The following is a 13,738-nucleotide window of genomic DNA, read 5'->3' as shown; positions in this document are numbered from 1 at the left end:
AAAGTATGAAGACGGCATGCGTATACGGGACTTAATTATTGCATATCGTATGCCGACTACGACGGTATCCACGATTTTGAAAAACCAAGACATTGTTAAATCGGTTAACGTTGCGAAGAAGGTGAAATCGATTACCACTGCAAAAGCAGTGCCACTGTATAAGCATTACATGGGTTCCTTGAAAGAATTTAAACATTAAAAGGAATTTACAACACTACAAATTTTATTAACGTTTCTATAGCATAGCTGTGGCTAACTTTTGTATCTGTATTTATGGCTGAATTTTGATTTGAGAAGTGATACGGACAGAAGAATGAGGGTCGACACTAATAGCCCTCTCTCGTGCTAAAATTTTAATCTGACAAATTATACCGTATTCCTCGTGCATTTGCCACCCTTTTTTTACTAATTTTTCTGTCTAAAAATCAAGAGGGGAAAATTATGCCAAAATAACGCGAATTTAATATTCGAAGGAGATAGTTATACTAACCAAGGAAAAGTATTCATGGATAAACTAACACAAGATTTTTCTTTAAAAGAAACCTACATTCCAATAAAAAATACTTAGTAATATTAACACTACAATATCTAATATCTTCGTGGCTAATCTTTGGAATATGGTAACAGGTAGTTTGGCGACATTTCGGTAAGGCGGTAAAGGTTATTAGGTAGGACTTTAGCAATAATCTGAGAAGTACACAGTTCGAATCACAGATTATTTTGTCTCAGAGAAATGAGAGATCATGAGACATGTCATGTGACATTTTCCGGAAAATTCCGATCGTGATTTTAGCCAATAAGCACTTAGAAACAATTTCGCTGCTAAAGTGCAGAATCGTCCACTTGTTTGTTTGGCGCTTTTTACAAGAGTAAGAATTGGATTTTTGTCAATTTTCTTTGACTTTTTAAGTGAAAATAGGTCGATGTGTACATGGATAAAGTTAAGAGTGTGCGCAATGCCCTTTTTGTGCAATTCTGGGATGTTTTTTTAAGTGAAAATAGGTAGACGTGTACATGGATACCGCGTATGTGCAGTTCTTAAAGACGCGCGAAGCAGTGGGCGATTCTCCACTCTCTCCCCAAATCCGAAGATTCACCATCTCTTCGTTTCTGTTTCCTCGTAATATAAATCTCGTCCCTTGTTACTGTTGTTTCTGCTAGTCCTTAGGCCTCAGTTCATCCATAACTAATTAGAGAAGGTGAATGGGCAACTGATTCAGTGAAATCGTAGACTGAATGGCAGTTCCTAATTGCTCTGCTGGGATGGGTCCGTTGTTGTGTTAAGGTGGCGTAGAGTTCAATAACTAACAGGGAAATATTCGGCGTGATTTTTTTCGGCAGTTTGCAGGAACTGGTTTATCATTGTTAGGAAGACGAAAACAACCACTACAGAAAGGAATCTATTTTAAAATTTAGGTGAGCTCCTTATCTGAACGCACTGAAGAAGGGGAAAATTACATGAATATTTTTTATATTTTAAGAACCTGGCGCTAAAAAACTAGGAGGAAAAATACATGAGGAAATATAGTATTATCTCTCATTTATCTCCCAAATCATAATGATATTTCGCGTATCAGAATAACAAAGAGAATAATTTAAACACTTTGCATGTTTAAATAAAATATTGTTCTTTTTGTATCGTAACAAATTTTAAAGGCCATTTTTTTGCCATTAGGCGTAAGTCAATAGATTGGTGTTTTACTTTTGAAAGTCGTAGACCTTTAATAGATTTAAATCCTTGGCTAATTGCTGACGAATTGAGAGGTGAAGTATAAAACAGTATTAAATTTCTTTACTGTTCTTATTATCTTTTACTATCTGTTCTTACTATCTGGAGATTAGGTGATTAATCCGTTGGCTTTATTTATTACACGCTGTTACCAAAACATATCCTAATCACAATAATAAAATTCTAAAATAACATAAATAGATTACAGTAACCTGTAGGTGATAAGAAGGAAAGGAAGGGAGAAGGAAAAGAGAAGATCCTTTCTTATTGAGAAGGAAAAATGTATGTATGCATATTTTATTCCTCCTTAAAATTTTCAGTAGTATAAATACTTAATTTAATCATTTGTATAATTAAATATGATTTTATTTAGAAAGAGAAGCGAAATAGTTAGTTGTATGATTTTTTTTTACTCATTCTGTATTTCAGCAAAGTTCGATTTGTAGCTTTCTTTCAATTGTTCCACTCTTCCACTAAAATAAATATAGCTTGTGACTAATTGTTTCAGACCAATTTAATTTGAAAATAGCATCATTACGCCATATTTTTATCTCAAAGATTTACAACTTGTATTCAGACTAGAATTTCTTTCATTCTTCTTCTTATTTTTTAAAAATACATTCTAAAAATAATTCAAAACTAGTGACATGATGATGATGATATTTTGCCCTTTAATGTCTGAGAGAATAAGACTGCTGAATACTGTTTGCTAGCAGCGGGTTCGAAGCTCAGGGAACGGACCAGCTGCATAGTTTTCCTATGCATAACTTAAAAACTAACCAGTTTTAATTCGAAAATAAGGAAAAAGGCATCGTTCTCCTCAGCAAATAGTGATCACATGCTTTGCTTTCATTAAATAATTAGGCAATCAATTTAAGTGATTTTTTGGGATGAATCTGACAATAATGCATGAATGACGAATTCGAGTTTTAATTTTCCTAATTTCTCATCAGTGCTTATGAGAAATGATAATTAAATTTTACACTTTCCACATCTTATTTTTTTCCCAAGAAATTCATTAGAATAGGATATTTCTTCCAGTAATTTGATAGAATAAGATTCAATTATATCACAAATTATGTTACGTTCATTTTTATTCTAATAATCACGTTTTATTTCTCAAAGTAGGATAGAAACAAGAAAAGGACGAACTGTAGTGAATTATATTTTTTGTAAGGTTTAAAAAAAGTGCTGAGGTAGCAGGTTACCTGCTTGAAAATTATGTGATTTATTTCATGATCTGGATTTTTTATGCAATATTATTTTGTGCTTTCCCAGTATTTCCTAATTGTACTATATACTTACACTATATTTGTATAGGAAATTGGACCTCTTTCCCTCTCTATTGTAAACTAATAAACACGAGTTTAAATTTTAACTTAACCATAAAAATGTGCGTCTTAAATTATGGCAAGGAAATTATTCTTTTCACCTTACCGTTAAAGACATTTAATTTTTCAACGGCAGCTCTAACTGTAAACACGCTTTAGAAATAACGACAACCTAATATTTTTGAGGCAAGTTATGTTGCATTACATTAACATATTATTCTCTACTCATTTAATCATGCATCCCGCCTGGTAAACTTCCAGTTCTGCCAGCGCTGCCATTCCATGCCACATAATATTTTTAATAGGCACAATCAATAAAACTTATTTTCGTCACATTTGTTGAGTAGTTTTATTCGAATTATCTCCTTTGTTTTCTCATGGAATCTAAAAAATTACTCTTTCACGAGCTGTAGCAAGACAGGAATTTGCACCAGACGCCGTTTCCTTTTTGGTGCTAAAAATGACCTCTGATAGTGAGTGCATTCCTGAAGGTGAACATTCTTGATTGCTAGGAATAAAAATTCACCTACCTGGCTGCCATTCCAAAGTCTTGCGCAATTTTGAACTGACAAAAACCATTTTCGATCTTAAAAAAGTAAAGATAATAATAAAATTAAAAAATACATAATTTTAGATAACTCGTGTCTATAACTTACATGCTAACTAACGATGGGCAACTTGGAGAGAAAAAAAATCAAATAAAAATAACTTAAGAACGATAACTAACCAAATATAGCAAACCACATCACGCGCCAACTTCAACTCGGCACGCGTCTCGCGCAAGCTGCCAGTTATGATGCAATCATTTTTTCTCAGCAAAGCCACTTCACACTAATGTGTATTCAGGAAGTCTCTTCGCGATAAAGCGATACACCTAAATTATGTCACTTCAGGACTCCACTCAGCTCGATTTCCTCCACCTCATTCCCTTTCCCCCCCTCGACTTCATTCCATCTATTCTCTTTTTCTAATATCATATGATTCTCTAAAGCGGCCCCTGCGTGAAGAAGCGATTATAGCAATCCAACACGCACAGTGAGTGGCCAGATAACTACTAATTGTGTTATCAGTGGCCATTCCTTTTTATGAGGTTATCGCCTTGTGTTACCGACATTGTAATGAACTCCTGGTAGAATTATATGCTTTTGTGAATTTGTAGTAAAATGCCGAGGTTATCATATATTAATATGTTCCCTGAGGTCGAAAATCTCTTTTCAAAGATTAAGAAGGAAAATTTATGTTGAATGAGAAATCAGATCAAGAACCAGAATATGTTGCTAAAGCTGTAACAGAAAGCATTGTCGAATATTAGAAGTCTTTCTCGCGATTTTACATTTAATGAAATCTTACTTTTCTTTTAACTTTCTCAAATGAAATTGCTGAATGCCTTTTAAGGAGTAAATAGCGTTTTCCTTTTCAGTTCCGTTATAGGTCACTTGACAACTGCTAGCTGTTTTTACTTAAGGCCGCCATGTTTATTACTGGGATTAGCTGAGCCGGCCGTCGTACTGTTCTGTACAGGTTCGAATCCCGGAGAAAATATGGGTGCTTGCATTTGTCTAACCGCCTTCTTAGTATTGATCGTCCATGGTCAGGAGCGTATCCTGGATGTCAATAAACAGCATGCCGCTGAACATCAAATACTTTGAAAATTATATTAATAAATGAAAATTAGAGTTACATGTGTTACATTAGGATTTTTTTGGAAGCAGGCAAGATGAAAAATGAGCAAACGCTTTCGCGGAGAATCGAACCGCGGACCTCTGGAATACCAGCCCAGCGTGCAGAACCACTACACCACGAAGGCACTCTAGGAAAATGGGAGAAATTCCTTATATACTCCCCTTTTTAAAGGGTGACTGGGGTTTTTAGGGGACTCAATCGCCAAATCCTGGGTGTGGAGAAACCTCATCCTTCACCCTTTTAGTTCGGGCGCCACTGTAGAGACATTAGGATTTTTTTTGGAAGCAGGCAAGATGAAAAATGAGCAAATGCCTTCGCCGCGAATCGAACCGCGGACCCCTGGAATACCGGCCCAGCGTACAGAACCACTACACCACGAAGGCACTCTACGAAAGTGGGAGAAATACCTTATACATGTATTTGAAAGCTGAATATTTTATTTGTGTATTAATATGCTATAAAACATTGCATAATATGAAAAATAATTAAATGCATATAATAAAAATTTTAAATTCCTCAAATTAAGGTCTGAAATTGAAATATTTCAGATATGGTTTGCGGACGGTTTGCATCATAATTCAATATTGCTTTATTTATTCAGATCGCACTATTTCCAAATGCAATCTGCAAATGAATTACACTAACTATTGATAAAATTTTATATTACTTATTGAGAGAATTTGAACAGTGGTGAAGTTAATGTTGATATTAGCAAAATCAGCTACTCCCCAGTCTCATAAATTTCGCTGGTCATGTTACGAATACTGTTGGTATTTACACGCAGTATAGATTTATGTACAAATTTATTATTACGGTCCGTATGAGTAAGCTTCGTGTTTGGACCTTTATATGGATATTCGTTTTACGATTTAGCATCCTTAAGTAATTTTAATTTATAGAGGCTGATCGAAATCTAACTATCTGTAGAATTAAGCAATTTAAAAAAGCCCGTGTGTTTCATTTTCAGTCTGTTCTTTTTTCAGCTTTAAAAAATAAAGATGTTTCACTTAATAATTCACGTTTATTACATTATGACAGTGGTCTCGAACTCAAATCGCACGAGGGTTAAATGCTGAATCTGAAAGTAATAGACGCGCCACAATTAAAAAAACAAAACAAAACAGAAAAGAACAAATAAAGAAAAAGTTTTTTATTAAATATAATAAAAGTTAATAATGAATAGTTTATAGTAATATAGTTAATATATTTGATTAAATACGTTAATTAAAATTAAAATTTTTTCTACGTATTTTTCAAATTGTATATATAAAATTGAAATTTATATTTATTTTCTGCCTGAAATCTAACTTCGTACCTGCATGTAAGAAATTTCTCTTGGTCACAATTTGTAATTCAAACTCATCGATAGCAAAATATTCAGATTAACATTTATTCAAATAATTGTAATATATTGAAGTTACAACTAAATAAATTACTTTTAACTGAACTAAAAAGAAATATATAAATATTCCCTAAGAGGGACAAAGCTTCAGAATAAACAATGGAATCTAACCTCTTTCTCTTATTTATTAGATTTTTCTATGACGTATACAGAAAATAATATTTACATGTAAATAATTATAAACGTCTTTGTTTCTTATTACGCCTTTCACCGACAACCCCCCATGGCATTTCGATTTTCACACCGTTTGTGATTTTGAAGGAAAGTTTGTTTTACTAGACAGTATCTTCAACTCTGTCTTTCAAAGTTTTGACACTCCCGAGGGCAACATTTTACTATCCCATGCAAAACCAAATGAGGAGGATTTTCAAAGAATGACTCTTCAATTTTCTTTACCATTTTACTTCTATGAGTCGCCGAGCTCGGTAAACAGTAGCTTGAGATACGGAAATTTTTTAAATGTCGTGACCAAGGCTCTTTTCAATTGCTATAAATGAAACACTTGAAAGTCGTATGGCGAGCTACTTTCGATTTCAAGTCAACATTAATGTCTGATCATGAGATTTTAATCAAGAACCTGGGCTTAATTTTTTCGATGCTACAAGTAAAAACTCAGCCTCTTCGACGCTAGATGCTGATAATGATAAAGATCAGTCTTCTAGTATAATTGTCTTAATCATCTCAGTGACAGTTTTGTAATTTTTATTCTTATATGAATCACTTTTGTCTTCTTTTGTATGCTTAGTTCTTATTTTCGCTTTTATTTTTAGCTTTTATTTAGTATAAAGCACCTTAATATTAGAAATTTCACTAATTTGAGATAAAAGTGATGAGTATGTGCAACCCTAAATATTATCCAGGCTTCTTGAAATTTAGCATACATATCTTTTACATCACTGAGACTCGGTACGCAAGTTAATGTCATATGAAAAATCCCATCTTTGGAAACATGAAACACCCTAATGTAGGTTTAAGTTAATATCAATTATAATAATAAATTTCAATAAATTTTAAGCAGGAAGCAAAGTAAAGTTACTGGCCAATGGTTGACCAGAACTGGTCTAATCCTTAACACAGCAGTCTCAAACAAGTATTGCGCGTGGACCGAATGTACGATCTAAAAGCCGATGGATAAGATTTTTTAACAAAATAATTATTTCAACTAAATTAAAAATTTTCTTACTAAATATTTATCAAAATATACATAACAGTAGTAATAATAATGATTCAAAAATTTCCAATTTATGTTGTTTGTGAAACCTAAAGCTTGGTACTTGCAAGAAATTTCTGTTCGTTACACTTTATAATTCAAGCGCGCTGATAGTTAAACTTTAAATCTCAATTTAGCATTTATCTCAAATAATTCTAATATGTTCAATTAACCACTAAATACCTGAATTTTAATTTCAACTAAAAATAAACAAATAACAAAAGCTTCCAAGTGGGACAAAATTTGAGAAAAAAATAATGACAACCTACTATCTTTCTTTTATTTTGTTATTTTCTATAATATTTGACGCATGCGGAAAAATGCATATATTTGTATCTAAATAGTTAGAAATGTCTTTATTCCTTAACACAATTTAAAAAATTGCACAGAATAAAATTTCGCCAGAATCATGAATTGTAGATGCTCATCGCCTAGTCTGCTTCATTGTTTAGACTCTTTCATTTTCAAATGGGGAAAAAGGCTATTCATATACAAATGTGTTCCCAATCAAAGCGATTGTTCTTATTCCAAAAGTTAAATATATCTCCTGACAAAAACTTCACATCTCTGAATAGGATTTATATCACAGTGTTAATTAATTAGCTCTATTTGCAGATTTTTTGGGGCCTTAATCACATTCATTTTTAATGTCAATGAAAATAATGTAAAATTTGACTCGAAATCTTAAAAATCTTGAACCTTTCTTCAGATTCTTGCTGTAGTAATGCTTAATAATGCTAATTAACTTGTGATAAATGTCTTCGCTTGGCTGCTTGAAAATGCTTCAGGAGCCGCCAGTTTGAGGCCGCTTGCTATCTAATTTAATCAAATTTCACAGTTTCCGGAAAAATTCTAATTTCTTCTAAATTTTTAAAAAGTTGCAATACTTTTTAGAATTCCTGGAGAGCGATGCCACTTCTTTGTAAATTTGTGTTAAATCCCGGAAGCGAGGAAAAAAAAACTACATAATTATACAAAAATTCCTCGCGAAAGTCCATATGGAAGACTGAAACAACCTTATCCAACTGTAAATATTAAGATACATAAATACTTTTGTACATTAAAATGTACGAGCAGAAACATGAGATATTTAGAAGTCTGAATCAAGTCCTCTCATTTACGTATACGGCGGCAGCTTTTGTTGAAAGTAAAAATAAAACTTTAAAAGTCTGCTCGGGTTTTTCTCTTTTATTTCCACCTTGAACTTTCGTACCTCTTCCTGTCATATTAAATCAGTCTTTGTTTTCGAGCTCGAATATACTGCTTTATTTCTTGTGTTAAAAGGCGTGAATCTCATTGGAAATAATGGGATTTGATCTACAATTGTACTCAGGAAAGTTTGAGAGGAAAGACAAGTTTCTTTCAGCATAGTGGATAGAATAGACGGCTTCAGACTGGAATGTCCTCCACCCACGCACGCGTGCGTCGCACGTGTTTGTGCTATAAATTTCATGCAGAAGAGCAGCATTTAGCATAACAATTTCATTTTGAAGCAGAAATCTATTACACTTAGTATCATTTCAAGGATAAAATAATCGTAAAATTAATTTTTTTGAAACAGAGGAAGCTAAAGTGAAACTCGAAATCTAAATGCAAAGCGTTTTGTTCTGAATGACACGCAACTAGCAGCTGTTGAAAATTTTGTTAGGTATTACTATGATAACCACGTAGAATTAAAAAAGAAGGAAATTCAATATTTTAGTGAAATTCACTTCAGTTTGAAAACGTTTTCGTAATCAAAAGTTAATTTTTAGCACCAGACATATTATTAGTTTCGATCGTCACATTTGTGTCCGCATCACTTTTCAATAAAAGCATGTTGTCTTTAAATGTTATGGACATGCATTATTCTTAAAGAAATAATCTAGGAAATAAAAAAAGTAACAGTCTAACGGTATTCTAAAGATTTTAAATATTTTGTGATTTTACTGTTTGATTTATTGTGGCGTTAGTGCGAAGAAAGTGGTATTTCATAAACCCAGTTAAAAAGACAAAACGTTAAAAATAAAAAGTCAACTTACTAAGAAAACTGAACATTGATATTATGAACTGAAAAAAATTAATAGTAACGCTTAGCACTGTATTGGGAATTCTAAATACAGGATTCTCTCAAATCTTTTGTGATTTTGCTATCAAATTTTATGTGGCGTTAAGTGCGAAGAAAGCGATGTTTAAATAATAAAGTTAAAAAAAGACAAAAAGGTGTGTTAGTTGGAGCGGCTTTGTCAGTCAGTAGACTGTCAAATTAGGAGCTCAGCGAAAGCATAATAAACTTTAACAAACCTCCGGTGCTGTCTTAAAATTTACCTTTTCAGATTTTTTTTTAAATTTCATGTATACTTTTTTGTGCCCTTAATTTTTAATGGAATATTTTTTGTGTTTTCACGTGTTACCTGTATTTTGACACGGATTTTACTAGGTTTTCAACTATGAGATTAGTTTAATACTTCCAAGTTCTTCAACAAAATTATTCTTATTCTTTTACCTTGCAACTTTTGGTCATGGAAGATGGCAAAGGATCGCATTTATGCTTAACGACCTTTTCTTTTAACTTTATATGTCTTAACGATCCTTATCAACACATTACTTATCGTTTATCCCGTGTCGGTTGTTACGTGTCACCGTGTAATGGAGAGAGCACGATCCAACACCGGCATATATGCATCGAGAAATGTAGTGACTTAAGGTAGGTTAGGTTATTTGAACATGAAAAGGTACATTAGGCTTCTAGCATCTGTTTAAGAGGAGTGATGCTTTCCTATAGGAATTTTTAGGGGAACTGACTCGTATTCAGGTTTCACATGGGGAAAGATCGGGAATACCAACCAGCCCATTCCAATTAACTCCAGTTACTAGTATTCAGTGCTTTTTTTAACTATTCGGCCACTAATGAGGTGCACAAAGTGACTGGATTAAAGATGCTTTCTAATTTCAGCGAGTTGAAATGAAATGAAAGACCTGCCTTGGGGCGTAATGTCATGATGACTATTGCGTGATAACTAATAAGTATAAAGATTATTACAATTATGAGAACTATCTAAGTAGAATTCCAATTATCTGGACTACAAAACATCCAGATAATAAGCTTGTCTTTTCTTAGGCTAAATACGCATTCACTGTAATATATGAGGCATAATTTAATCGTATTATTTATCTTGGTTCATTTTAATTAAAAACAATTCTACAAATAACCTCTTTCTCCCCGGGAAAAAAAAAAAAAAAAAAAAAAAAAACGCTTCTTAGGGGGGGGGAATGACATAATATCCGACAGTACCTAGTAAGACAAAAATTTTTTACAATGTGAGAGATTCGGCATAATATCTCTGCAGTTTTTACTGTGTTTTTAAGAAAGAAGGATAAGTTGTTGTTAAACACGATTTCGTAGACTAAACGAAAAATAATAATTTTATTTAGGTATACAAGTAAGGCAATAATAGGCGAAGAATAAGCCTACTTAGCGCAAAAGTATTTTTATGGGATTAAATGTTCTTAAATCAAATGAACTTATGAAATGTTCATTGGTTTACAACAAATTACGTTTTTAATGTAAATCAATGACTATGTCAAACATATTCATCTATATGAATAAGGTAATCCAAAAGTTGCACTCATGAAAATTCCAGAAATTGTGGAAATTCCAAAACGGATATTAATGGCAAATATTTTCACTTGATCACACCGTTATATTATTACAAGTAATATACCACTTGAAATTTCAGCTGAAGTTTATGCCATTAGCATTAAACCCGTTTGTTTGTTGAACGACGGAGTTGAGTTTTTTTCACAAGAAGGGAATGAATTTTTGTAGTTCAGGATTACTTTGCGATGCATTTTTACGGAAAAGCTGTTGAAGCATTTAAACAGACCTTCGCAAATGTTTGCGAACCTAAGAAGACAATGATTTATGCTTGGTAACTTGATTTCGAAAAAATCGAAGTGTTCGTCATAAGAAACGAAGTGGCTGCCCGGTCTCTTTTAAGTTCGGACAAAACGGACTATGCGCTCATCAATAAAGGAAGTGAGAAAGATGGATTCCGGATAATTAGAGCTGCACTTGAAAGTATGTATGAACTTCAATAGAAAATTTCGCTTGAATAAAGTTTGGTATGTTTCGTAATGCAAATCAACTTAAACGAAAAGTTCCGAATTTTCTTTTTGAACAGACCTTTATACATAGAAGAAAGTTCATTAAAATAAAAGAATAAAAAAAAATAAGGAAGTAAATACTTAAAATGAATAAAAAAACTTAAAATATTAGGAATTTTTCTGATGATATGTCTTTGCTAACCATTAGCTATCAATTATTAATGCAATTTTTCCTTTTTTACGTCGAAAAGTGACTTTAAGCTGAATTTTTTTTTAATTCTTTAATTTCGTTACAATTTTTTAAATATACTCAAGCGGAAAGTCGCTTTTAACACAGATTACATAGATAAAACTGGAGTGTAATTAATTAGAGAACAACATTGATAGATTATAGTCGTACTTACCGAAAGAAGATCAAATGGGCTTTTTTTTTTCTTTTGTGTTCAAACTAAATCCTACGTTCCCGGCTATCGATCAGTCTGTCATTTATTTTAACTGGTTACTCTGATTCAATTATTGATAGCTTCCTGCAACATAAAACAATTCAACCTTCACTGATTGAGTTATGTTCAGCAGCTTTAAAGAATCGTATACTTAGCATGCTTTGACAGTGAATGAATTAATGAATGACATTAGTAAAGAAAATGACTACGCTGATAGGAAAAATTGAAATTTTGTTTTTGTGAGTTTAGTACTTTTAAGTTAACAAGTTTTGTTTTATTTTCATTCTGTCATCTCTCGCTTTAAAAACACCTCCAGCTTAAGGAGAGCAGTTATAATAGATATTGTAACGTCTAAATTAATATTTGCTTTATGTAGACTCGTAGGGACTCAGACATAGAATTCAAGTCATATAAAGACTTAAATGACTTTATGTCATTTTGACATAAAGACGTCAAAATGCTGCCGATTTTTGTGTAACAGTTATCTCTGTTTGTTTCACTTTGTATACCTGAATAAAAAACAGAGCCATTTTTTGTAATGAGCGGTGAAGGGCTCCATCTAGAGCAGGGCGCGCAAATAAATACTTTTATTCATGGGACAAAAGGGTCTTTTTTAATTCATTATGATTTTGTTTCAGTATACTATCGTATTTTGTGGGCAGGACCGTCGCAAGGTGAGATGGTGTTTCTGTGATCATCTTTTGCAACGTCCTTATGCCAGGACGAATTGAAGAAAAAAAAAATTCCCTGGTAAGAATTTAAATCAAAATTAGAATTCAGAATGAAATTTTATGCACTTAATTTCATAGTTTTTAGTTTCACTGAGCCCCAGATGGTGTACACTGCGGGAAAAAAATGGGACAGTTCTATATCTCCCGCTCTACTAGGCCGATTGATGAAATTCAACTTGTCTTTTTTATGTCTCGAAAGCGCGACTTAGGATATATATATTTATATAGAATTGTTCTAACATAGGTATTTTGAAACTAAATCGGACTTTTTCTGAAATGACATACCAATTTTTTTTTCCCATGTTTCAATTCTACGATTCAAATTATGCCAAACTGCCAAGTTCTGTAAAATTCGCACGAGTAGTTTTTAAAAAATTGGCTCTCAGAATTTTAGCTCCTCTTATTTTAGTATATTTATTAATATTTCTTTTTTATTAAACTTATTTAATTCTTCATTTCACCTTTCGAAATTTAGGTTCATTCCAAATAACATTCTCCCATTTTTATGACCTATTTTTAAAATTTGTATTTTTAAGTAATTTTTATATATTTTTCGAAAAACATTTTGAATTATAATGCATAAGAGTTTAAAGTAGATGTATTTCTAAGCATACCCGCAAAAAATTAGAGTTTTTTGTTCAAAATTTCCGAAGATATACGTGAATTTAAATACTGGCGCGTTTTGAAATTGGCATATTTGTTGAAAGCGAATCAAATGTGGTTTAGGCATTTTGTTAAAATTATTTGAAATTAGGAGCGATGTCACTTTTTTTTCTGTTCCTGCACAAGAGAAGGGAAAGGAAAGTAGGTTGCCATATATTAAGAAGTTCGCCAAGTGAATTATTCTTGGCGCAAACTGAAAAAAGTTCGCCAAGATAAATTTTTGAATTTCTCCTTGAATTTCGCACCGAATTTTACAAAATTTAATATTTAGGCATAATTTGAGTCGTAGAATCGAAATATAGAAAAAAAAAATTGGTATGTTATTTCAGAAAAAGTCCAATTTTATGTCAAATAGCTATGTTAGAACAATGCTATGTATAAATCTAATATACACAATGCTATATATAAATCTAATATATATCCTAAGTCGCGCTTTCGAGACATGAAAAACGAAATTTGA

The 13,738-nt window shown here is 32.3% G+C and overlaps 1 long non-coding RNA gene across 2 annotated transcripts in view; it reads left to right on the top strand.

Moving 5' to 3' along the window:
- LOC118192224 (uncharacterized) overlaps positions 1–13,738 on the top strand; it is a 40,063-nt gene that overhangs the window by 17,369 nt on the left and 8,956 nt on the right. The window contains exon 1 of one of the 2 annotated variants that reach the window (XR_004758733.2): positions 12,522–12,634. The exons of the other annotated variant lie outside the window; for it this stretch is intronic. This is a non-coding gene — a long non-coding RNA (uncharacterized LOC118192224). Of the gene's footprint in view, positions 1–12,521; positions 12,635–13,738 lie in introns of those variants that run through there. 2 annotated transcript variants of the gene reach the window in all.

Source organism: Stegodyphus dumicola, chromosome 8 (genome assembly GCF_044657685.1).
Source record: "Stegodyphus dumicola isolate Sdum_Otavi_A_Nest chromosome 8, ASM4465768v1".
NCBI lineage: Eukaryota > Metazoa > Arthropoda > Arachnida > Araneae > Eresidae > Stegodyphus > Stegodyphus dumicola.
Note: the sequence above shows the minus strand (reverse complement) of the source record. Positions and strands in the feature narration are given on the sequence as shown.